The sequence below is a fragment of the Sus scrofa genome, chromosome 7 (assembly GCF_000003025.6).
Source record: "Sus scrofa isolate TJ Tabasco breed Duroc chromosome 7, Sscrofa11.1, whole genome shotgun sequence".
Lineage (NCBI taxonomy): Eukaryota > Metazoa > Chordata > Mammalia > Artiodactyla > Suidae > Sus > Sus scrofa.
In genome coordinates, this window is record NC_010449.5 from 61,732,257 (window position 1) to 61,759,827 (window position 27,571).

A 27,571-nucleotide genomic window follows, 5' to 3' on the forward strand; every position below is an offset into this window, starting at 1 on the left:
TGTCCTTGTAACATGACATTAGGACACAACCACACAGAGATGGATGACCACATGAGGACACAGGGAGAAAGTGGCCATCTACAAGAAAATCAGAGAGCCCTTTCAGGAAACCAACCCTGCTGATGGATCTTGGCATTCCAGTCTCCAGGACTGTGAGAAAATTAATTTCTATTGTTTAAACTACCCATCTGTGTTACTATATTATGGCAGCTGTAGAGAACTAGTCCATACTAAACACACACACACACACACACACACACACACACTTAGATCACTTTAGAGTCCATAAGAAGAATTCTCAAAAATAGCACCCACTGCCACCTATTCTGTTATTAATTCTGGCCCCTCTCCTACCAAAAGTTGAAAGGTATATTCTCTATGATCCATTGGCCAAAGGCCTAGATAAGGAACAAAGATTAAAATGTCAGCTTTTACCCATATGGTCTCTAGGAGGTGATGGGTCCTTTGACCTCCACTAGCATCCCTACATCTATCTCTGATGAAAAACAAAAGGACTTGGGTATTATTTACCCCTATGACTATTGTGAGGATTATATGAATGTGTATGTGTAATATAACTGTTAAGGACAGACACATAGTAAGCCTTATGAATTTGCCTTATCGTTATATTTATCTTCATAGCCTTCTTAAAATAATTTAATAAGGCAGAATATGTAAACCATAGCCTTCTCATCATTGTAGGTGTCCAATAAATGCAAGCTGGTATACTGCCATGTTGTAGTTAAGAGAACAAGCTTTGGAACCAGACAAATGGAGATTAGAATTCTGGCTTTTTTCCTCCCCTCCCACTCTATTTCCTTCCCTCCCTTCAAAGTCTGCTTCTCTGACTGTCGTTTCATCTCAGTTAACGACAACCCCATGCTTCTTGTCCTTCAGGCTAAATGTCTTGGTGTCACCTTGGTTATTCTTTTCCTTATAAGCCTCACAATCTGTTATCAAATCCTCTTGATTTTACCTTCAAAATATATCCAGAAACTAAACACTTTCATGCCCCCTCTCCTGCTGATACCACCATGGTCCAAACCACTCTCATCTCTCACCTGGCTTATTGTCAACAATATCTTAAATAGTTTTTGTATGTCTTCTCCCTTTCATTTTGTTCTGAATGCAGCAGCCGGGATCCTTTTTAAAACATGTCACTCCTCTGCTCAAAACCCTTCAATGGCTCCACAAGATAAGAACCAAACTTACAATGACTTACAAAGTTCTGTATAATTCACATGCTCTCATACCCCCACATAATCTTAATTTCGGACTTAATTTCTGACTTCCTTCCCCTTTCCCACTCCACTTGTGCAATACTGACCTCATTCGATGCTTTTTGAACAAAGCAGTCAGACCTCTGCCTCAGAGCCACCGCACTTGCTGTTTCTTCTGCCTGGAATGTTCTCTTTTTCAACACACTCAGGTTGCAGTTTCCCTAATAACCCTATTTAAATTTGCAACCCTCACCCAACTCTCTTTATCCTCGTCTTTCTAGATTATTCTTTCACAGATTTATCTTCTAAAACTGTCTACATTTTATTTTCATCTTGTTATTTACCTGTAATGCCCCACTATAAGTTCCTTGAGAGAAGGGATTGTTATTTCTTGTGTTAACGGCTGAATTGCCAGTGTTTTGACAAACTGGAAAAGACTAAGGGGTGGACAAGAGGAGAATTATAAGGAGCTTAAGGAACTTAAAAATCTCAGCATGTGGGTTTTATTATTTTCACACATTCTGACATGTCAAGACGTCCAGTGGGCTTTTATGATTTATACTTGAATGTCAACATATAAATGTTTTCTGGGTCAACAAGATATTCAGTTCTCTTTTTCTGAGGAACTTTCTTTTGTTGTTGTTATCATTTATAATATATATATAAATATATCAGAAAATCTCCATTTTTCTCCTCATAGATAAACAGTAATAATAGAACCCATTTACTATACATTTAATATACTCAAGGAATACATTATCTTATTTGATAATTGCAAAAATGCTTAAAGCATTTCCCATTTTTGAAATAAATGGCATATCCATGATCAATATGCAGATTTAGAATCCATATCTAGGACTAACTCCATACTTGGTATTAATTGTTACTCTGATGTACCAACCAGTTATCAGTAAAATGATTCTCTTGGGAAATGTATAACATGGTCATCATCATTTGAAGTAGAATTCCTAGGAGGCAATCATTTTATAGTTAAGAGTTTATTTAATGGGAAGCTTTGCATTTATTTTTGGAAACCGTCAACAGTTTCTTGTCTAACTTGAACATAAGCCAATAGACAAGGGTCAATTGTGGGTTTGGTTTAAGACAGCTTCCCCTAAATGTTCCTACTTCCCCCTCCCCCAAAATGTTCAAAACTAATGGTAAAATAATTTAGTAAGATAGAGGATTTCACAGGCTTTGTGTAATAAAGAACTTGCCTGGCCTTTGTCCCTGGTTCCTGGGAATTCTAAACCCTTGGAATTTCCTGAGTAATAGAAGTATCTTTGTTTATTACAATCGGTTTAAATAAGTTTATGTTAACAAGATGATTATGGATGGGAGTCAATCATGCCAGAAAGACCAGTCATGTGATGGGAAGTTTGTGACTTTAATCTACATGATACTAGTCCTAGTCCAATCTTCAGACAGGAGAAGGCTGTTAAAAGATTGAGGTCAGGGAGCTCCTGTTGTGGTGCAGCAATAACGAACCTGACTAGCATCCATGAGGATGTGGGTTTGATCCCTGGCCTCGATCAATGGGTTAAGGATCCAGCATTCTTATGAGCTGTGGTGTAGGTCATGGATGTGGCTTAGATCCTGTGTTGCTGTGGTTGTGGTGTAGGACAGCAGCTATAGCTCCAATTCGACCCCTAGACTGGGAACTTCCTTATGCCGTGGGTGCAGCCCTAAAAAGAAAAAAAAAAAAAAAAAGATTGAATTCAACCTTGGGGCTAATGATATAGTCAGTCATGCCCTCATAGAGGAACTGCAATGAAAACTCCAGACACAGAGGCTCAAGTGATCTTCCTTGGTTGGCAATAGATTGTACTATCACATGTCCATGTGCCAGGAGGAGGATAATGTGTCCTGATCTCATGGGGAGAGGTCAGTGTAACTAGTTTCATGTTTGGGACCCTCCCAGACCTCACCCAGTGTAGCTTCCTCTTTGGTTCATTCTGATTTACATTCTTTTGCTATAATAAAACTGTATTCATTAATGAAGCACTTTTCTGAGTTCTGTGATTTACTGAGACTGAGGGATAGTGGAAACTCCCAAATCTTTGGCCAGTTGGTGAGAAGCGATGTTATTCTAGGGCCTCCTGATCTTGTGGCTGATACGGAAGGAAGGGCAGTCTCATAGGACTGTGCCCTTGTGAAATCTGGCCCAACCCTGAATAGTTGGTGTCAGGAGTCATTGCAGCTTGTTTTCCCTTCCTCTATCCAAATATTTAAGCCTTAAAAGAGGTTTAACTCCTGAATATTGATGCTTTTTAACATAAGAAAGGAGATAGAACTTTAACAGTGACAGCTTCATTCACATGATTCATTTTGCAAGGTAACTGCATTGTCATGGTCCCCTTGAGAAGATACAAATGAGAGAGATCCAGTTATGTCTCAGCTATCTAAGGATTTTACTCTGAATATTTAAATGAATATAAAATTAAAAGTCTCATAAGAGGAAATTGAAACTCATGATCATTTCCATAGGAAGGTGTAACAATAGATGGCCGTGGTTCCCTTGAGAAAGTACAAAATGTATAAGATCTCCGTGTGCCTCTAAGATTTTTTTTTTTTTTTTTGTCCTTTTTAGGGCCGCACCATGGCATATGGAGGTTCCCAGGCTAGGGGTCTAATCAGAACTGTAGCCACTGGCCTATGCCACAGCCACAGCAACACCAACACCAGATCCGAGCCGTGTTTGCTACTACACCACAGCTCACAGCAATGCCTTAACCCACTGAGCAAAGTGGGATCGAACCCACAACCTCATGGTTCCTAGTCGGATTCGTTTCCACTGCACCACGACGGGAACTCCAAGATATCTTTGAATTTGGTTTACAAATACATTTAAAATCTAAAGACAATAACATGAAGCAACCATTCATAGCCATTTCCAAACAATGGTAAAAAATATACCTGAATACACAATTCTCTTAATCTAGAAAACGCTCTTGCATGTTTGATCAGATGTAGCTTTGAGAGCTTAAAAAATTATATGCCTTATTATTACCTTCTTTAAGACAATTACAGCTACAACCAGAAAAAAATAATTCCATTTATTATTCACTTAAGCATATCATCAAATCGTTCCTTAAAAGAAAAGTAATATTTGAAACTTCTTTCTTGCTGCCATCTGTGTGGTAATGTCATGACTTTAAAATGGTACCATAATGGGAGATAATTTGAGAAACAATGTATACACACATATGTATGACTGAGTTACTGTGTTGTACATCAGAAATTGTCACAACACTGTAAATCAACTATAATAAATTTTTAAAAATAAAATCTGAAAAAAAAGTAAAGAACAATTTAAAAGTGGCATCATTTTATCTACATGACTTCACTGGACAAATCAAAGAGTACACAGACCTTTAATTATTTTTGGAAGTAGCTCTAGATCATAGGTTCCAGGTGATGGAGCCATGACACAGGCAACACTAATGCATCCCTGAGGTGTCTCAGTTCTGGATGGCATTGTGGTGGAAGAGGCTCAGTTCATCAGCTAAACGTAATTTTTAAAACTGCCAAAGTTATTTTATTTCTTACTGGAAATCAGGAACGATTCAATTTATAATCTATACGAGCACTTTTAAACCCCTTTCCCACTGTTTCTCAATCTTCTTACACAAAAGAGAAGGCTTAGAGCTTTTTTACATGTGAAAATGGGAAATAGCCTACAATGCCCAGCCTCTAGCCATCTTTCTCTCCCTCTCCTCCAGCCCCATCATCCTCTTCTTGATCTCTTAATAATGAAGACCAACCTGACCTTGTGCCCTGTCCTCTTCATGAAAACCCTTTCACTTTAAGAAAAGAAGTAAGCTGAAGGATTGGGAAATTGTATTTGAGTTTGCAGGGTGCTCTTTTTCAGATTATTGTAATAGGAGTAGACCTGACTCAATCACTGATGGTTTTTTTCTTCATATCTTGTCTTTGGGAGAGAATATCCCATCTGTTGTAAATGTACCCGTTCTCTGTAAAGTCTACACGAAGACCTCTAATATTCTAAATTACATTATACACAGCAGTAACACTCAGTTGAGCCAACAGATTGCAGAACTAATGATAAACGCACTTGAAAGAACTATGTATTTAAGAAGATTTTGGTGAAACACTCAACTCATACATTGTCACTATCACTGACAAGCAACCAGCTCAAGGAATGTCCCTTTGTTAGGCACGCTACTGACATGATTTCTTCATAAGTGTTGAAATAATCACCTTGATGACCAGTTGAGTGGTAGCTTGCCTGCTGCTAGTTTTTGTTTAGTTGTTTTATGGAATGAAGCTATTAAAAGAGAAAATTTTGACAGGAAAATGTCCCTCATTATGAAAGTAAATTCCTTAGGGTTGCCTTCTTTAAAAAAAAAAAAAAAATCCCAGTCTTTTATCACAGCAGGGAGATGGATGGCCTATTTCAAAATACCTTTCCATTGTCATTACTCCTTTAATTAAACTAGATGGAATTGGATTTAACAATTGGAATGCTGTCTAGTTGGCTCAATTATTGTTTGTTTCTTTTTTATCTCGCCCAAGTAAACCACCTCCTCACCCATTGTCAGCGATTCTGTATTTCCCTCCCAGGAGGTAGAAAATTTTGTTCTTTTGTATTTCTGCTTGTTCTCTATTGCATTATTGTTTTAATGAAACTTAACTAGATTTCTACTCTATGAAGATCTTAGTTAGAAGGTTTCTGTTTCATCTTCATTAACATTAGCCTTTTTGGAAATTATATGTTTCATTACCAAAAAGATAGGCTTGGTTTGATTGCTGCACACTTTTTATTGTTTTTGTTGATGTGTTTTTATATTCAGTGCACTTAAAAGGAACTTTATTATCCTGGTATTCTCAGTTACCTGGTGAATTAGCATGCAGTTTGTTTAATAAGGATTGTTGGTATCTTCTAGAAATGCAGTCATTAGAATGTATTCTCTGCTATTTAATTGGGTGGAAATTGTATTCCTGGTTATTTTACAGTCTAAAGATTACACTTTAATGTAACTTTCAATGTTGTTTTTCTGTTTTGTCCCTTTTTTAGGGGGTGAAATTACTAGATATAAGCTGTTCTACCATGAGGAAAAAGCTGTTCTAAAACTCTGAGACAGCTGGTAAATGAACTTGTGAAATTTCAGGGGATCAAAAATATCACTGTCATACAACAGGGCTGAGCACCAAAAAACTCTTCAGGTTAGGTTATGGGATTGGGTTGCCCAAAATACAGAAAAGACTCATTTATCTGATATTCACAAAACTAGTATAGAACTTTTGATACAACCCTCTGTTGTATATAGGTAATTGGTGTTTGAAGTAATAACCTTAAAGCAATTCAAATATTTCAGGAAATAGCAAAAAAGTTTCATTTATACTTCATGGTATTTTAAGGACTGTATGTTATTATGCTCAATTATATAAATCACATATTGTGGACGTTCCTGTCATGGCTCAGTGGAAAAAAATCTGACTAGCATCCATGAGTACACAGGTGCAAGCCCTGGCCTCCCTCAGTGGATTAAGGATCCAGTGTTGCCATGAGCTGTGGTGTAGGTTACAGATGCGGCCCAGATCCTGCATTGCTGTGGCTGTAGTGTGGCCTGTGGTATGGAGGCCATACCTCCATATGCCACGGGTGTGGCGCTAAAAAGATTTTAAAAACATAAATAAATCACACATTGCATTTAAATATATATATGTGTGTGTATATATATATATATATATATATGTGCACACATACACACACATATGTACATAGTAATATATTTTATATATTCTTTTTTTTTGTCTTTTTAGGACCATACCTGTGGCATACGGAGGTTCCCAAGCTAGGGGTCAGACTGGAGTTGCAGTTGCTCGCCTATGCCACAACCACAACAATGTAGGATCTGAGCCTCATCTGTGGTCTACACCAGCTCACAGCAATGCTGGATCTTTAATCCACTGACTGAGGCCAGGGATTGAACCCATGTTCTATTGGATACTGGTCAGGTTTGTTGCTGCTGAGCCACAATGGGAACTCCGATATATATTAATTCTTGAATAATGAGAAGATTGTATCGCTCAGTGACTTGGGACAAATTAGCTTGCTATGATGAATGTCTATAAAGGAGTCTGAAATCAATCTATGTTCTCCTGAATTTTGCACTATAGCATATGATATCTCTAGTGAGTTCTAGTTTACCCTATACTCACACTTTAACTATAATAATTAATCATTACTATTCCTGTGTATTTAAAGTACTGATGAATATGAACTGAACTCATTGAAATAATAGAAAAATTGATCTTGCATTAATTGGTTCTTAGAATAGAAATTTGCCGTTCATATGCCTTGTTTACTTTTATTGACATGTGATCTATCTCTGGTCCTTTCTAGTAGCTTACCAGTATTATAAGCATTGACTTAATTAATTCATACTATGCGGTCATAAGCAACCTATATAGGAATGACTAGCATCTTCAGACTTCTCTGACTGCGGTTTTTAGCATGTTCGCAGGGCTCTTCTTTTGACTACCTCCCATCCTAGGGGAGGGATTAGATTGAGACAAGATATAATAAGACGTGACAAGATAAGATTCCAAGCTTTATATATTTAAATGTATGTGTATGTGTTCTGTAGGGGGATCCTCAATATTTTAAAAGTATTCTTTCTGTTGTGTAACTAACCTTAAAACACAAGCACACTTTCAGAAATGCAATGAATAAATGATAAATAATGCACCACTGCAGTAAAAAAGTGTCTTCCTTCGGGGCAACTGACATGTTAACCAGATCCAGGCAGCAAAAAAATAATTATTCATTTAATAGCTTTACCCTCGATGGCAAATAAGCATTTTGTGCTGATGCAATTAGATAAATACAAAAAAGAAAGATTATCCCACTACGTTTTTTTTTTTTTTTTTTTTCAGAATTTTAGAGGTTTAGCAGTATTTGACAAAACTGAACTTGGTTGATATTAAAAAAAAAAACACTTATCTTTACCAGAAAAGAGTAATATCATCCAGTTTTCTTTATGGTGAAAACTATGAAGATTGAAAGTAATAGGACTGTTGTGAGATGGGCTCAATAAGTGTGTGCTAAGTGAATGAGCAAGCCTGCAGCCACTAGGCTAGTTCAGCTGTTAATGGCATTGTCTGAAAGGCAACAAACTCACATGCCCTAGACTTCATTATGTTCTCTAAGAGAAAGAATCTTTACTGAGGCTAATTTAGTTAGTATGTCATCTTACTCCCTTTATAACTCTAAGATCTATACTCATTTGGCTAGGGAGTGAAATAAGTCCATTTTAGTATGAGCCAGAGAAAAAGAATTTTCTAAGTCAATTTGTAGTGTATCTCTTATCCTCTGAAGGAGGTTCAGGAACTCTGCCTTCCTGCGTCATCTCACTCCAGCTCCTTTGCTACCCCTCAGTAAAGTCCATGACCATGATTGTGCTTCATTAATAGGTGGAGTTTCCTAAGGGGCTGAGGATGTCTCCCATTCCTGCAACCCCACCTTAGGTGCAAACTCTACTTGAGGAGGGAGGGGTCACAGGATGATTGAACAAGTCTGCTTTGGTTAGAAGCAAGCACAGGCTTACTTGGTATAGCAAAAAGACTGCCGTCATGGTCCAGTTTAAATTATATTGGGTTTGGGGGCCCAAATTCTAAGTGTATACAAGATGTTATTTTGAAGATGTCATGGGAAAGCAGAATGATTGGACTAGGTCAGAATTTCAGTATAACATAAATAACCATGTCAAGTCTTTTTATTCTATGCTTACTTGTCTTTGGGGAGAGTGGACTGTATCTTCCCCTAAAATATGTATTCCAAAGTTGCAGGTCCTGGGCCCCTTCTTAAAATAGCATCCTAATTTCACCCTAAACTCCCCATCGTTCCCTTTAATAACATACACAGGGAAACACTTAACTACTTGAGAAACACTGTTAAACACAAAATAGCACCTATTTCTGCATTGCCTCTGATAATAATAGCTCATATTCATGTAGTACTTACTACGTGTCTAGCATCATGATAAGTGTTTTACAGGGAATACCTTATTTAATCCTCAGAACAACCCTATAAAGTAAATATTACTACTCCTATTTTATATTTAAGCTAGAAATCTAGGGCTATCCTTGAATAATTACTTCTCCTCACCCCACATCCAGTTCATCACTATGCCCTGGTGATTTTATCTCCAAAAGATTTCTTGGCTTCAGATTCTTTGCTTCACCTTTGTTAGACCATCATGATCTTAAACCCACATTATTGAAACAGATTTCACACTGGGTCCCCTGACTTCAATGCCTCCTCCTATCTGATCCATTCTCTCCTGCAGCAAAAATGGTCTTACAAATGCAAATGAAATCATGTCAATACTTTGCTTAAAAATCCTCCCATAGCTTCCCATAATAATGAAGTAAAGTCATGTTCTGCAACAGGGCCGACAATGCTTGCATCCTTTGTCCTCTGTTTATGTCTTCCCTTCTACTCTGTTGCCATCTCATCATCTTCTAGTCTCAATGGGTCATCTTCTAGTTCTTTGAATGTGCCGAGCACATTCCCACCCCCTGGGCTTAGCATAAAATCTCTCATCTGAATGGAATGTTCTTCTCCTTCTTGTCAGATCGCTAATTCCCTCTATCCTTTCAGCTCTCAGTCTTAAACATTACCTCCCCACAGAGACCTACCCTAACCAAGCTGCCTAGAGTAAGCTTCCCCACTCTCTTTCTTGATCTTGCTGTTTCTTTATTCTTTTCATAACATAAATAACCATGTCAAGTCTTTTTATTCTATGCTTACTTGTCTTTGGGGAGAGTGGACTGTATCTTCCCCTAAAATATGTATTCCAAAGTTGCAGGTCCTGTCACTTTCTTCTCTATCATTGTTCCCTCAACAAAACCTAGTAGAGAGTAAAAGGTGTTCGGTTAAAAATAATGTTTGAATGAATGAAGATGACTTGTTTTCAGACGCTGAAATTTTTATGGATATGGTATGTTAAATAAGAATTTGTTAGGATGAACATCAAATCATCAAATTTACTTTTTACTAAATAGTAACAATAATAACATAACATTAAAAACTGTATATAGAGAACTATATATATGTAGTTTATAACTATATTCTTATTTTTCATGAGAATTATGTTCCACAAAGTTGCTGGGAACTCTGAATTAATGAAATGGAACCATTGTTCCCAGGGGAATTATAAAGTTAGGTTCCAGAGCACCCTCTGGCCACAACATTTTCATCGGTCAGTCATACATAACCTTGTTTTTCTGTGTGTTTCTGTTTAAGGACACCTTATTTAGTATATATGGTTTATTTATTAACATTGAACTCAGAGCCGATAGAGCTTTAATTCATGCCTAAACAAAGTTTATCTGATACATATATTTTCTCCATAAGGCACACCACTGCCTTCTTGGTCTTAGGGACACTAAACAGCACTTCAACACTATGCTTAACGACCAGTTTAAGCAGCAAAATCATTAATAAAATACCACAAAAATGGAAAAAAGAGTGTGGCACTAAATGGACTGTGAAAAGGGCATGCTTAAAATATGAAAACTGAGACAAGACGTCAGAGCTTCACCTTGTTTGACCTCAGTGAAAAGGTGCATACTGGGTGATTCAGAGTTTGCTTTGCTTTGTTCATGTCTGTGCATTTTAGCAAGTGGGAGAATTCATAAATATGGAATCCATGAATAATGAGGATAGGCTGTGTGGTGGGGGAGGGGAGCTATTATCATCATCATTCTTTTTTTTTGCTTTATTACGTTTGATTTACAATGTCCTGTCAATTTCTACTATACAGCAAAGTGACCCAATCATACATACATATATATATATTCTTTTTCTAACATTATCCTCCATCATATTCAATCACAAGTAATTAGATATATAGTTCCCTATGCTATACAGCAGGATCTCATTGCCCATTCATTCCGAATGCAACAGTTTTCATCTACTAACCTCAGACTCCTCATCTGTCCCATTCACTCCCCCTCACCCTCAGCAAACACGAGTCTGTCCTACATGTCTGTGATCTTTTCTGTTTTGTAGATAGGTCATTTGTGCCAAATTTTAGACTCCACATATAACTGATATCATATGGTGTCTCTTTTTCTCTTTCTTACCTACTTCACTCAGTGTGAGAGTTTCTAGTTCCATCCATGTCACTGCAAATGATATTATTTTGTCCTTTTATGTGGCTGAGTAGTATTCCATTGTATATATGTGCCACATCTTCCTAATCCATTCATCTGTTGGTGGACATTTAGGTTGCTTCCATGCCTTGACTATTGTGAATAGTGCTGCGATGAACATACAAGTGCATGTGTCTTTTTCAATGAAAGTTTTGTCTGCATATAAGCCCAGGAGTGGAATTGCTGGGTCATGTGGTAGTTCCCTTTTTTTTTTTTTTTTTTTTGCATTTAGAGCTACACTTGTGGCATATGGAAGTTCCCTGGCTAGGGGTTGACTCAGGGCTACAGCTGCTGGCCCACGCCATAGCCATAGCAACACAGACTCTAAGCTGCATCTGTTACCTACACCATAGCTCACCACAGTCCCTGATTCCGGACCCATTGAGCAAGCCAGGGATTGAATCCACATCCTCATGGATACTAATAGGATTCATTTCCACTGTACCACAACAGGAACTACCATATGGTAGTTCTGTATTTAGAGGTATTTCCATAGTGGTTATACCAATTTACATTCCCACCAGCAGTAAAGTGAGGATCCCTTTTCTCCAAATCCTCTCAGCATTTGTTATTTGTTGACTTGTTAATGATGGCCATTCTAATTGGTGTGAGTGGTACCTCATTGTAGTTTTGATTTGCATTTCTCTAATAAGGAGTGATGTTGAACATTTTTTAATGTGCTCGTTGGCCATCTGTACATCTTTTTTGGAGAAATGTCTATTGAGATCTTCTGCCCATTTTTACATTGGGTTGTTTGTTTTTTTGTTGTTGATGAGTCATATGAGTTGTTTGTATAGTTTAGAGATTAAAACCTTAGGTCCCATTGGTTTATCTGTATTTTTATTGTCTTTATTCTAGGAGATGGGTCAAACAAGATGTTGCTGTGATTTACATCAAAGAGCATTCTGCCTATGTTTTCCTCTAGGAGTTTTATAGTATCTGACCTTACATTTAGGTTTTTAATCCATTTGGAGTTTATTTTTGTTTGTGGTATTAGAAAATGTTCTAAATTCATTCTCTTAGACGCGGTTGTCCAGTTTTCCCAGCACCGTTTAGTGAAGAGACTATCTTTCCTCCACTATATGTTCTTGCCTCCTTTGTCATAGATTAATCATTCTTAAAAATAAAGTTTAAAAGTTAAATGAAGTTCTGTTTATGTAAAACTCATTGCATTACCCTTCCTTTTCTCATCTTTTATAAGCTTCATCCTTTGAGGATTGAGGAAGCATTGCTCTGCGTGAGGCTAACTAGCAACTCATTCTCCCACCAGATTTATTCAAGTGTAACTTATTTTAGTAGTGTTCATAGTACTGATAAATATATGGTGATTTTTAAGAACTTATCATATTTTGAAAGAAATAAAAAATACTGACCTGGAGTTCTAGAGTCTAGTTCTATCGTATCTGGTCCTTGATTTGGACACAGAACTAACTAACTATATCTCTTATCTGAGTGAAAAAAACCAAATAGAGGCTTTTTTTGCTCTCATAACCATAGTATAGGCTTTTTCTTTTTATACTTTTTCCTTATTACAAAAGTAGAACATGTTTACCATAGAGAATTTTAAACCTATAGGTAAGCAAAAAAGAAAAAAAAAACAGTTAAATGCATACATACATAATATATACATACATACCTCACTGCTTTCTAGCATGGAGGGATCATCACTACTCATTTTTATGTGCATGTCTCTGAATCATTTTCCTAAGCCTACACATGCTGTTTTTTTCTCCCCTTTAACCATATGCCACTAAATTCTGTCTATATTAGACAAGACCTTTATAACATATCCCTTTGCTTCAGATAATTATTTGAGGATATCACATTGTCTTTTCCATGAGTTCGGGAGTAGGAAAAATTCTTTTTCTTCAGCTCTTCACTGTAGGAGAACTCAGCAGTTCTCTGTCTGATTGGACAGCCCACTTGCTGGGGTGGGGTACTGGAGTACTGACAAGAGGAATCAGCCTAGACAACCATTTTGAGAGATTTCTGAAAAAAATAAGTGTCATATTTAAGATGTGGTATATAGTTTTTCCTTAGAGCTAGAACTCTGACAGTCTGTTTCTTCACCTTGTATTGGATTTTAGTTTACTTCTTCATGATGATAGGTCTAAGAAAGAGCTTATGTGCACACCTCTGAACAGCTGGAAAAAAGACTAGCTCTAGACAGTGAGATAAATAATTTTCTTTCTGAAGCTAGGGCCAAACACCAACAAGCTACCATTATGAGATTTCAAGAACAGGGAGTCAGATTTTAATGCAAATCCTGATATAGATGATTGAATACTTTTTTAGAATATGAAAAATACTTTTCTCAGAATACAAAATTCATTTAGAGAAGGTGTGTAATACTATATGAGTTAAGGTATTGTTTTATGTCTAGCTAGATCTGCTGTAATATATTTTTAGCAAGTATGAGGAAAGCAAGCCTGCAATTTTATATTCTAAGGCTGTCCCTTCAACCTCCCCAGTGACAGTTTTATAGAAGTTGATTACTGAGGCAGAATTAAGCTCTTGAGTGACTGGATGATACTAGTTTCAGGTAAGTCTCATTTAATATGTCTAATAAGGATGTACATACTGAAATGCATTCTTGAAGTGTGCTGGAGGTATTGATTGCACATCAGGGGTGCATTTAAACTAATTCATGAGATTCTGGCACTTTACATTGTAAAAAAAAAAAGATGATTGATTAACAAGTATCACATTTAAATATAGAGTTTCCCCTAAAAGCCCTTCTGTTTTATTGTGTGGACATGCTGCCTTGATGAAATAGTACATCAGACCTAATCATGATGTCTTATTCATATTTCACATAGAGAGATCTATTTACTCTTGTGCTGTTCACCAGTTTAAGCCCAAGTGACCCGATTTATTTACACGTCATCTACTTTTACGTCTGGAAACCACTATTCATCATCTTGCAAAGTTTGGAAAGATGGGTAAACTTCCTCTTAATTCTATCCTGTGATGCTGGATATATTTTCACTTTATAAATTATTTTCATAACCACTGTTTAATTGATACCTTTAATAATCACATAGAGTAGTAAATTCAGATGCTGTTTTGGTCACTTTACATAATGAAAATTGACATTCATAAGGATTCAGTGACTTGTTTAAGCTATCATAACTCGTAAGTTTTAAATCCACATCATATTGCTTCCACATTCATGTATTCTCTCTTATTATATTTCATCTTTCTGTGCTTAAGTAACTAAAGAAAAGGAAAAAAATTAAATTTTGAAAATCCAGAAAATCTTACCAAGTGACCAAATCTCTCATGTTCTTGAGGGTAGGCTAATTATTAATGTGAGATATGAAAGATGTCATGGAAACCATTATTTTGAGCCAAATCTTAAAGGAAACAAAAAAGCTATAAGTTTATCTAAATTATTATAGCAAAAAAGCAAGGATATATATTACTGAAATGTCTTTTACACTAAATTAATTGTAAATATGCTATAAAATAATTCTATCCAACTCAAATATAAAAAATGTAGAAACAGTTAATGTCAAGGTGATTCACAAATAATGGCTTTTACAACTGGTTAAGGCAGTAATTAGAAAAATCTGAATAACACAGATAAGGCCTGCATGAAATAGAAAGGGTAGTAACAGATAGAGAAAGAGATAAAAGAGGTTAGATTAGTAGGAGCTGGAGAAAGAGATAAAAGAGAGGTTAAATTAGCAGTTTTCAATCTGCTTCTGGCACTTTAATTATCTGAAGGGCTGCTGCTAGATTCTCAACAAAAATTTCATGGCCAATTTTATTTCAGTTTACTGTCATCATTCTGAGTATACTATACACAAATGTTTTATCTGTAATAAGTGGTACAAACAAAACAGTGACATCTCTTTACCACTCCAGGTAGGATTGAAAGCACAACTTAGAATCTCAATATGATTCGTGGTCACTTATCCTTCCCCCCTTCAGCAGAGTCCCATGGACAGAGCTCTTGAACTGTGAAGAAACGCATCCCTTCCTAAAGAGTAATGCGGGGAGGTTCTTGCTGTTTCTCTGAAGAAGCAGATCATCCCTTCCCAGTCACACCTCTTCCTAGACAACTAACCCCTAAGCCTTGCCTGCTCTGTTTGTACCCTGTGACCTAACGCCCACCCAGGACTGTCACTAAATAAACTGGAGCTGGTCAGATTTAATTAAGAATTTGAATGAGTTGGAGTCCAACTCAGCTCGAAAAGGAGAGTCTGTACAGCTGGGAGAGCCATTTTCATTTTTCTACTTTGTAAGCACTGCAGCAGACGTAGCTAGACAGCAATGAGAAGCAGGAGAGGAAAGCAAAGGGAATTGTCAAATTTCTCGTTCCCAGTTTCCCTGTCGTGACTTCCTGCCTTTGCGTTCCCTTCACTTCAGTAAGATATCTCTGTAGTACTAAATGATCCCTGATTAAGGCTACCATGACTTGATTTAAAAGTCATGGCAACTCTGTGCAAAGGGACATCTCCTAATGGCCCTGCTGCCTTAGCCAGGGTTTCAATTGAAATCAATTCAGGTACCCCTTCCCTACCTGGAGAAAATCACACAGTTCACTCAGACTGATACCCTTTCAGAAGGGCTTGGTGAACAACACTGGTATCATTCTAACCACATGAAAAATTAGAATCTTTGACCTGGAAGAGAGACTTAATGATCAAATTCAGCATCCTCGTTTTGTAAATGAGGAAACTGAGAAGCAGAGAAGTTAATTCCCTCATTCAGGGCTCAGGGAATTCTTGGCCCAAATTTCTTCACTTGGCCTCTTCCCAGAGGACCAGTCTATCAAGAGAAGGGTCTTTCAAGTTTTCTCCCCTGATAAAAAATGGAAAGTTTATGCTGCCCATAAAACCTCCATCTAACTTTATGTATCCAGGTAGAGTCATGGTGGGCTGCATATAACAAAAAGTCAGAAGTAACAGTGACTTAAACACATGACCATGTATTGCTTTATCTCACATCAAACTTGGTATGGAAGTGTGCAGTCATCTGAATGTTGTGGCTCCATGGTTGCCATTTTTATTTCTACTCTTCCATTCTTCGTATCTGAATTCCATTCTCAGGATCACTTCAGTAGTCCCATATGGTGTTTGGAGCTTCATCCATCGAATCTGCATACTAGGAAGCAGAGCATAGGAAGAGGAGGGGGCAAACTGGCACATCCTAGCTGTCGGTATTCTCCACCTGATAGCTTTTGTTTACATATAACTGGTCATAGCTCAGTTAAATGGCTCCTTTAGTACCAAGGGAAGTTGAGAAATGCATTCTTTTATTATCAGTAAAATAATAATGCATTAAATAATAATAATGCATTATCATTTAATTAGACACATTGCCACCTGAATGTAACTGGAGGTCTCTTACTAAGAAAGAAAGAATAAATGGATGTTGGGACAGCAACTAGAAATCTATGCCATACCTTCCTAGAGTTTTTGTCACCAGTTCTTCCTCAAATGATATCCTTAGTGAGTATTCAGAAGAGTGCCAAAATTAGATGGCATTCCAAAACTGCAAGAGCCAAAGAAATCTCTCTGAGTCATCTCCTTTTGCTGCAAGAGCTCCCTAATAGTGTCTGAACCTCTGTCTAGTTCTGGTCTCCACTCACTATAAGCTGACTCCTTTTATCCTCTCCTATCAGGGATTTTGCTGCAGCACATATTCACACCAGCAGTACTAAAATGTATACCCCAGAAATGTTCTATCTAATGTTCAGAAGATTGAGGAGTTCCCTTGTGGCTCAGTGGTTTAATGATCCAGTGCTGTCACAGCTGTGGGTCGGGTTGCTGCTGTTCGATCCCAGTCCAGGAACTTTTACTTGCTGCCAGTGCAGCCAAAAAGAAAAAAAAATTCAGAAATAAAACTTTTGTATTTCATTACAGAACTCTAAATAGGAGAAAGAGACTGTAGTAGCATTGGCTACTATACCTCATCAAAAAAAATCTATAAAATGGCAGATAATAATGGTATCAACCACATATGATGATCAAATGAGGACACTGTTTTGAAGCAAAATAAGTGCCCTCTAAGCATTTGTTATTGTTATTATTGATCATCATCATTATTACCACATAGCTTTTTTTTTTTTTAATACTGAGGAATATTTAGTGGGAAGCTGGGAAGAAGATATCTTTGTGCCTAGAAATGAAATTGCTTCCAGGAGAATCACTAATGGGTCTAGATGACAAGGAAGAGACATTATGTTCAAGAAGCCACTGCTCTAATGGCTATCCTAGTTTGTGGTTTATCAGATTGCTCAGTTGGTAAAGCAGCCCCTTGCAGTGTGAACATTGGGAGATATTCTTCCTGTGAGGGATGTCACATCCCTGGGGGGTCCTTCCAGCCAAATATGGAGATAAGGTGGCTCTGAGGGTACCAAGAAGAGAACCAATCCACCAAAACAAGTGGGAGACATGCTAAACTTACCTTCTTCACAAGGCTGCATCAACCCATTCTTGGCAAATTTGGTTCCAGACATCTCCAGATAAAGCTTTTGCCAACTGAAAATTGGATTTCTTTTTTTAAATTTGATTTTATTTTTATTAGAGTACACTTGATTTACATTGTCAATTTCTGCTTTACAGTATAGTGACCCAGTCATGCATATATATACACACTCTTTTTCTCATACTATCTTCCATCATGTTCCATCCCAAGAGATTGGATATAGTTCCCTGTGCTGTATAGTAGGACCTCATTGCTTATCCATTCTAAATGTAATAGTTTGCATTTATCAGCCCCAAACTTCCTGTCCATCCCACTTCTTCCCCTCTCCCCCATGGTAACCACAAGTCTGTTCTCTATGCCTGTGAGTCTGTTTCTGTTTTGTAGATTGGTTCATTCGTGCCATATTTTAGACTGGCTGGTATGAAGTGGTACCTAATTGTAGTTTTGATTTGCATTTCTCTAATAGTGATGTACATTTTTTCATGTGCCTACTGGCCATCTGTATGTCTTCTTTGAAGAAATGTCTATTTAGGTCTTCTGTCCATTTTTTGATTTTTTTGTTTTGTTGTTGAGTTGTATGAGTTGTTTGTATATTTTGGAGATGAGGCCCTTGTCGGTTGCATCATTTGCAAAGTTTTTTTTTTCCATTCTGTGGGTTGTCTTTTCATGTTTTTAATGGTTTCCTTTGCTGTGCAAATGCTTTAGAGTTTAATTAGGATTTCTTAACCGCATTATAATAAACTACTTATACATTTGTGGGTTGCATGGAAATTTAATGCCATTCTAAATTAAGTAGAGGAGAACAAGAATGTGTTAATTGTATGCCACAATGAAATAAGTGTAAAAGCTGAAGTCTTTAGGTTTATTCTTTGAAGCCTGTCCCTAGTTTGTTTTTTAAAAAAAGAAAGTAAGGAAATGATGAAACCGCTTAGTGCCTGAAAAACCTGGGTCACTGTTAGAACTATACTTTGAACACTGTTGACTCAGTCATTGTGGAGAGGCTGATGTCCCCTCAATAGTGATTGTAATTAAAGTCTCTGATTTGGAAGTCTTTTTAACCCTGATACGGCTCTAAGAGTGTGTGAGAAAGTTCTGAGGATTGACATTTAGAGAGAAGCAGAGTGACTTTCTGTAGCCTGAGTAATGAGTTCCAATGAACAGTGCGAATTAGAGACAAGGGCAGGAACGACAGGTCTAAGGAAAAAGAGGATCCTAGGTGAAAAAGAAACATATAATTCTATCAAAGTGGTTCATACTGACATGCCACACAGGCCTATTCACCTGGCAATCACTCTTTGCAACAGGTTTAGGAGAAAGAAATTGAAAAGCTTTCATGGACTGAAATTCACTTCAGACACATCCTTGGTTTTTTTTTTCCTATAGTCCACTTGGAAGTGTGCAAAAATAGATCTTTGAATATGATTTTCCACTGCCCATTGTTGGTTAAATCACAAAGTGTCTCACGTGAGGAATACTAACACTGAACACTTTTTAGCTGAGGAGAAAGGAAACAAAGATTATCAAGGAATATCTCCAAAGAACATGGAACTGGAATTCAGGAATTAGCTTGCCTTCTCCATAACAAACCATCTTCCTTCTGATTCTGGGGCCAACTCTCTCTCCTGCTTTCTCAAAGGCCATTAAGATTCCCCAGTGAAAAATGAGAATCACTCTTAGCACCTAGATCATCTATTTGAGTTAAATAAAGGTCCAATATGTAGTAGTTTTAGTGTTTCTTTTGCATGTCAAATGAACAATGGCATCTGCTGAATTTGCAAATGTGCAGTATATTCTGGAGTGTACAAATATAGATAGTATGTATCATAGTCTGTTGAATATCAATTAATTGGTGATCATGTCCTAGGTTAGTAATCAGGCTTTTAGGGAGTTGGGGTAGGGGAAAAGTTAAGTAGCAGCTCTCAATGTGGCAAGTGGAGAGGGAAAGATCTGAGAGCTGCAGGTGGTATCAATAAACTGTATTTGAATTCTGAAACATGGCTGAAGACAGTAAGAGGAAGACTCTGTCCAAGGGGAGGGGAGCACTCCATGAGAAGAGAAGCATAGTAACCTGCTGGCCTGATTGGGAAGGAGGAAGGAAAACAAGACTCAGATGAATCTATGTACTTGTAGGGAAGAAATAGGTATCATATGAGAGGAAGGAAGTTGTGGGAGGTCCCTGATGACTCACCTGGGTTAAGAACTGACAGTTGGGGAGTTCCCGTCCTGGCTCAGCGGCAATGAATCCGACTAGTACCCATGAGGACGTGGGTTCAATCCCTGGCCTTGGTCAGTGGGTTAAGGATCCAGCACTGCCGTGAGCTGTGGTGTAGGTCACAGGCATGGCTTGGACCTGGCATTGCTGTGGCTGCAGCACAGGCCAACAGCTACAGCTCCATTTTGACCCCTAGCCTGGGAACTTCCAAATGCAAAATTAGACAAAAAAAGAAAGAAAGAAAGAAAAAAAGAACTGATATCTGGCTTGAAATGGCACCTAGAATACCCACTGCCTATGTTAAGTTATGGAGACCAAGACTGGGTAATATTAAAAACAAAAGGTATTTGAGATCAAAAAGCAGGACAATGTGATTTTGTGATCTTGGCAGGACAGTTTCTGTCTGACCTTGGTTTTCAGCTGAAACTCCCTGACTAGAGGCTTAAGCCCCTGGGTCCTGACTTTGCAAGGTGGCTTTTCTGAGAAGCTGGATTCTGCTCAGTTTCCCCTTGGCACAAGCTTCGGCCTATTTAAGTTCTTTTAAAAAACGAACAAATAAATGCTTTAAAAAATTGCTTTGTTATTTTCATATACTGTTACAATTGCCTGTTGTAGGTAGTTCAAGTGATTTGGGGGCTGATCACTGTAAAAGATGTGCCATGGGAGCCAGTAACACACAGGGCTGTGAGGAGGAACTTCTCTGCAGCCCAAGATCTCTAGAGGCTTAAGGGGAGGGGCCTGCCATCCAGAATGGGAGAAAGGCAAAGGGATTCCTAGGGGAGAGAAGTATGAGAGAGGGGCTTACCCCTTGAGTTGATATTGCTCAGCAGTAGCAGGGGGTCTCTGGGTCAGAGAGCTCCATGGGGCCGTAGCAGCTTGTGGTCTTATCACCACAAGATTTGATCTTATCAGTGGGTAACAGCTGTCCAGGGAGGGTGCACAGAGCATACAGAGAAGTCAGGCTTTAAATAGCTAAAAGTCTGCTTGCATGGGCTATTTTAAAAACAATTGGATGTGTCAAAATTTGAGTTTGGTATTGGTGAACTTTTGAGAGAATTCAGCAAAGAAATAAACAACTTGATCTATTTCCACAGCGACAATCTTTGGTTCATTTATATAATGCCTGTGATAAATGTATAATATAAAATATTTAAAGAATACAACAAAAAGAAAGTAAATCCTACTCCATATCCTTCAACCAATAAATAAGTACTATAGTATGAAATTACTAATCTCTAACTTTATTGATTCAACAACACTGCTATAGGGCGTTCCCTTCATGGCTCAGTGGTTAACGAATCCGACTAGGAACCATGAGGTTGCAGGTTCGATCCCTAGCCTTGCTCAGTGGGTTAAGGATCCGGCATTGCCATGAGCTGTAGTGTAGGTTGCAGGTGTGGCTTGGATTCCGTGGTTGCTGTGGCTGTGGCGTAGGCCGGTGGCTATAGCTCAGATTTGACCCCTAGCCTGGGACCTCCATATGCCACAGTAGCGACTCTAGAAAAGGCAAAAAGACAAAAAAAAAAAACAAAAAACAAAAAACAAAACCACTGTTATAGACATACATAAGCATAGAGCCATACCATAATTTTATTTTTGCATAGAATTTTATTGTATGTATGTTCATATTATAATTTACCTTTAAAAATCCCTGTCATAATCAACAGTGACTCACTGTATAGCACAGGGAACTCTATTCAATATTCTATAGTAACCTATATGGGGAAAGAATCTGAAAAAGAATGGATATATGTGTATGTATAACTAAACTACTTTGCTGTGCACCTGAAACTAACACCTGACATCAAGTGTTAGCTATACTCCAATATAAAATAAAAATTAAATTTAAAAAGAAAAAATCCCTATTAGTGTATATTTTAGTGTAATGTGATAACTGATAAATAACTCAATTACCAAATTTGTGTATTGTTTTCTAATTTTCATAAATTCATAGAAGTGGGATTACTAAATCAAGATGTGTGAACATTTAATGTTCTTGATACCGATTACCACATTACCTTCCAAATTTTTATTATTTAATTTACACTCCCATGTATGGTCATGAATTTTAGGGAGGACTGTCAGGAAGATTAAAATGCAAAATGAATGAATTGAGATGTGTAAAAGTTATATACTTCTAGCATTTCCTGTCTACCCATAACATAATAATATTCAATAAGGGATATTTGTACCATACATATCCAGAAGTCAACTCTTCTTTTTCCTCCTTTTAGTGAAAACATCACAACTCACCTATCTACCTGAGACAGTTAATTTTATGTGCCTACTTGACTAGGTTTATAACCTACAACTAGGTTCCTATAATATAACAAGTATTTGGTTAAATATTATTCTGGAGTGTCTGTGATGATGTTTCTGGATAGAATTAATATTTGAATCAGTAGATTGAGTGGAGCAGATTGCCCTTTCTGATGTAAGTTGGCCTCATCTGGTCTGCTGAAGGCCTGCGTAGAACAAAAAGGGCAAGCAAGAGAGAATTTCCTCGCTGCCTGACTTTGAATTAGCTTATTGGTCTTTTCCTACCTTTGAATTTGGACTAGGACTGAAATTTACACCATCTGGTCTCCTGGTTCTCAGGCCCTTAGAATTGGACTAGAACCATCAGCTGATATCATTGGCTTTTCTGGGTCTCCAGCTTATCAATTATAGATACTGGGACTTCTCAGCCTCCATAATCATAAGAGCCAATTATGTATATATTTTCAATCTCGATCCTCTCTCTTTATATATATGGGGGGTGGAGAGAGTGAGAGGATTGAGACTGAAATTATATAATTAATACACGTACTGTTATTCTGTTTCTCCAGAAAACTCTTTTTTTAAGATTTTTATTTTTTCCATTATAGTTGGTTTACAGTGTTCTGTCAATTGTCTACTGTACAGCTAAATGACCCACTCATACACACACACATATATATATACTTTTTTTTTCCACATTATCTTCCATCATGTTCCATCACAAGTGAGTAGATATAGTTCCCTGTGCTGTACAGTGGTATCTCATTGCTTATCCACTCCAAATGCAATTGTTTGCATCTATTAACCTCAGACTCCCAGTCCATTCCTCCCCCTTGGCAACCACAGGTCGGTTCTCCAAGTCCATGAGTTTCTTTTCTGTAGAAAGGTTCATTTGTGCCATATGTTAGATTCCAGATATAAGTTGATATCATATGGTATTTGTCTTTCTTTTCCTGACTTCACTCAGTATGAGAGTCTCTAGTTTCATCCATGTTGCTGCAAATAGCATTATTTTGTTCTTTTTATGGCTGAGTGGTATTCCATTGTGTATATACACCATATATTATTAATCCATTCATCTGTTCATGGACATTTAGGTTGTTTCCATGTCTTGGCTATTGTGAACAATTCTGCAATGAACATATATGGCTGCATGTGTCATTTTCAAAGAAAGTTTTGTCTGGATATATGCCCAAGACTGGGGTTGCTGGGTCATATGGTAGTTCCACATTTAGTTTTCTGAGGTACCTCTGTACTGTTTTCCGTAGTGGTTGTACCAATTTACATTCCCACCACCAGTGCAGGAGGGTTCCCTTTTCTCCACACCCCCTCCAGCATTTGTCATTTGTGGACTTACTAATGATGGCCATACTGACAGGTATAAGGTGGTACTTCGTAGTAGTTTTGATTTACATTTTTCTAATAATTCGTGGTGTTGAGCATTTTTTCATGTGCCTATTGGCCATCTATAAAACTTCTTTGAAGAAATGTCTGTTCAGGTCTTCTCCCCATTTTTCAATTGGGTTGCTACTTTTTTTTATTTTTTGCAGTTGAGTTATATAAGTTGTTTGTATGTTTTCTCCAGAGAACTCTAATACACCACCCAGAGTCCTGGAAATTGTACCCAAGCTCATACTCTCCATACTTCCCTCAACCTTTACACATAATTTATCTCTAAATCCTGATGCTTTTTACTTTTGCCTATCTGTTTAGCTAGTATCCTGATTTTCTTCTCTGTCGTGAATAATACTGGCACTAAAAAGTGTTGAAAAACATTGTTTGGAAGGAAAGGAAGTCCAAGATGGGGCAGAACAATCTAAGAAAGCACCTGGCTGTTCTAAATGTGTTCCAAGTTTCCTGGCTAGGATGAGTCACATCCTAGAGAGTGGATACAAATGATACCTCCACAGGGATTGCTGAGAAATGGTTTAAAAAAACATGAGGTAAAGTAGAAGCATGGAAAATTAGAGGAGAGAAGCATGGGTCTCACAGTTGATATTTGCAAGCTTTCACAAATACAATATGATAAATGACCCTGCCCAGGAGTAATGATTTTAAAAGGAAAGTAAAAGAAATGCACATTTTTTTCTTAAAAAATACACTAGTATAGAATACTGGAACAGTTGCACCTGGACCTTTACTTGTTGATCCTTTTGGGAGAGGAGGGGGAGATATTGGAGAATGAGAGTACCCCCTCCTCCATTTTGACATAGGGTAGACCACCATCACCATTATGACACACTAATAGTGTATGCTTGTATTAGATCTGGGTGAATTTTACGAGCATCTATATTTAGGAGCATTCATCTTTATTTAAACAGTAATTGTAAATATGATGTAAAAATATATTAAAGCAGTAGTTTTTGTGTTAAAAACAATAGCCTCAGAAATGTAGAAGTTTAGGATTTTAGAATGCTTCTGTCTACACTATGTCTGTGTGTGTGGGTGTGTGTGTGTGTGTGTGTGTGTGTGTGTGTGTGTGTGTGTGTAGGGTGTAAATTTGTACTCTCTCACTTACCTTTCTGGGATCTCATTGTTCAGTCTACATTGAAATGTTTGCCTGAACTGGAGATCCAGGTAAGCCTTTTCATGTCAAGTCATATGACTATGAACAGAAGCAATTAATAATGGTGGACACAGAAAGGGACAAAGAGAAGAGCACTTGTAAGTATGACAGGAACAAGGGGAAGTTTAGAGAAAAGGTTGCAACTGTGTTTCTCAAATACCAGTGGGGATGAAACAGAGCATCTTTGCTAAATAATTGTTATAGCAATTAATTAATAAGAGGGTCTAAAAATAAATTATTTTTACGGGCAGCTCTGTCCAAGATCTAGAAATCCAGCTATAATCTCTGAATTATATAATAATAATAATATACAATAATAATAAATATACTATATATACAATAAATATACAATTATATAATAATATACAATAATAATAAATATAAATCATTCCATAAATCACATATTGGATGATGAAACAATAAAAGAGGAATCATTTTTATTTAAAAATTATATAATTCTATGACAGTAAATAATTATAAATATATTTTAAAGACCAAGTACTCTCCAGCCACTAGTGATATATTCATCTATCTTCCATTATCTCTTTCTTCTTTCATTTTTGCATTTATTCATTCAATGAAATTTTTTAGGTGTCCACTATATATCAAGCACTGTTCCAGACACAGAGGATAAATAATAAACAAACAAAGAACATACAGAAATCCCTTTCCTCTTAGAGTTTACTTTCTAGCAGGGAAAACAGAGAAGACCAGGGATAGTCTCACAGAGAAGGTCTTTATGAAAAGACTATGGCCTTTGGAATGGATTAGCAATCAGATCCTGCTGTGTAGCTCTGGGAACTATGTCTAGTCACTTATGATGGAGCCTGATAATGTGAGAAAAAAAAATGTATGCATGTATGTGTAACTGGGTTGCCATGGTCAACAGTAGGAAAAAAATAATGTATTGGGGAAATTTAAAAAAAAAGACCAGAAGGATGTGAGAGATTGAGCCTTGTGTGTATCTGCAGGGAGAATGTTTCAAGAAGAGAAATAACTGCAAAGCCCTGTGATGAGAATATGCCTGGTATGCTGGAGAAATAGCTAAGAACCCACTGGCAGGAGAGGAGTGAGCATGAGAGAGATAAGAGGAGCAGGGATGGGAGAAGCATTTGGGTGTCAGAACATGTAGGGCCCCATGGGCCATTGTAAGCTGGTGGCTTTTATTGGGAGTAACACAGGAAGCAAATGGAGGTCTTCTTTTTTTAAAATACAATTTTTTATTTTCAACAAAATTATATATATATACACACACACATATATAACTCTAAATAACATATAAAAATTGCCAAGTTAGTAGAGTGATACTCTTCACCTAGCTTCCTCTATGTGAATAGCTTATATGACTATAGTGCATTTGTTAAAACTAAGAAGTTGACACTTGGATAATACTACTCACTAAACTACAGACTTCCTTGGGATTTATCAGTTTTTCCACTAATGTCATTTTTCTGTTCCCTAGATTCTGATCTAATTGAGGATACCACATTGCAGATAGAAGTAGAGAGTTTTGAGTAAAGGGCTGACATGATCTGACCATCATTTGGAAGTTTTACTCTTGCTGCTGTATCTGTACTTGGAACCCATGTGCATATGTACAGCATATGTACAGCAGTCCAGCTTCACTTATACCAAAGTGATAAATACCTTAATATAATTCCTTATCTAGTTGGAGATGTTCTTCCAGTACCTTATCCAGTGATAGATGCTTTTCCTTCAATCTGACATTATGTAGACGCAACCCATTGACTCCTAGCATGTTGTTAAAGTAAATCAGCCATGGATCTGAGAATATACTTAAAGAAGTCCTTAGATGTTCAACAGAAGAAACTGGAGCTCAGAAATAGGGTCATTGTTCAATAGCTTGGTTACCCAATTATCCAGACATGACCCATAGTAGAGGAAGGTTTATCTTTGGATTTGCTTTTATGTTCACTTTGGAGAGTACAGTTGGTTCTGCTTATATGGGGTCCAACTGAATAGCACTTTATGGTATTATATATTGACAAAGCACTTTCACAAGTATCCCCATAATCAATAAAATACAAAATACACAACATCAGGTATTATCTAGAATAGATTTCATTTCTCACTTTTATGTGTATAGACAGAAAGTCAGGGTGCCCTGGTTGACATAATGTCTGAATCATGCAGTTTAAAGCCCCCATGTGATCCAACCACATGTCTAGGTAATTACCTCTAAAGCCAGTACTGACAAACTAAACCTCACCATTCCACAGACACCTCACTATCATTTCCATTACTGTTAATGGGCTGCTCCATTTTCCTGGTAAATTTACTTAGAGACCACATAGTTGTCCAAATAATAGCTCCCATTTTTCCTTAACGTTTCATGCTGAGATTTATTAGTCTTTAATGAATTCCTTCAACTGTCAGAGAGACATTTAATGATGATATGAATAAAGTGCTACCTACTAAAATGACCCACATAGTAGCCTAGAAAATGTTTTTAGTTCATATTAATTGCTTTTCACACTGTTGGCGTTTGAGCACTTTTGCTACCAATTTTAGATGATGCACTTTAAATTCTGCTTAAGAAGAATTCTCTGGAAAATGAAGTATTTTCCTTTTTATTGGGGTATCCACTTACATCTTAGCATAATGATATTATTTCACCTTTTATTATGGAAATCTCAGAAGTTTCTTCTCTTTTGAAAGCTAACTTATTAA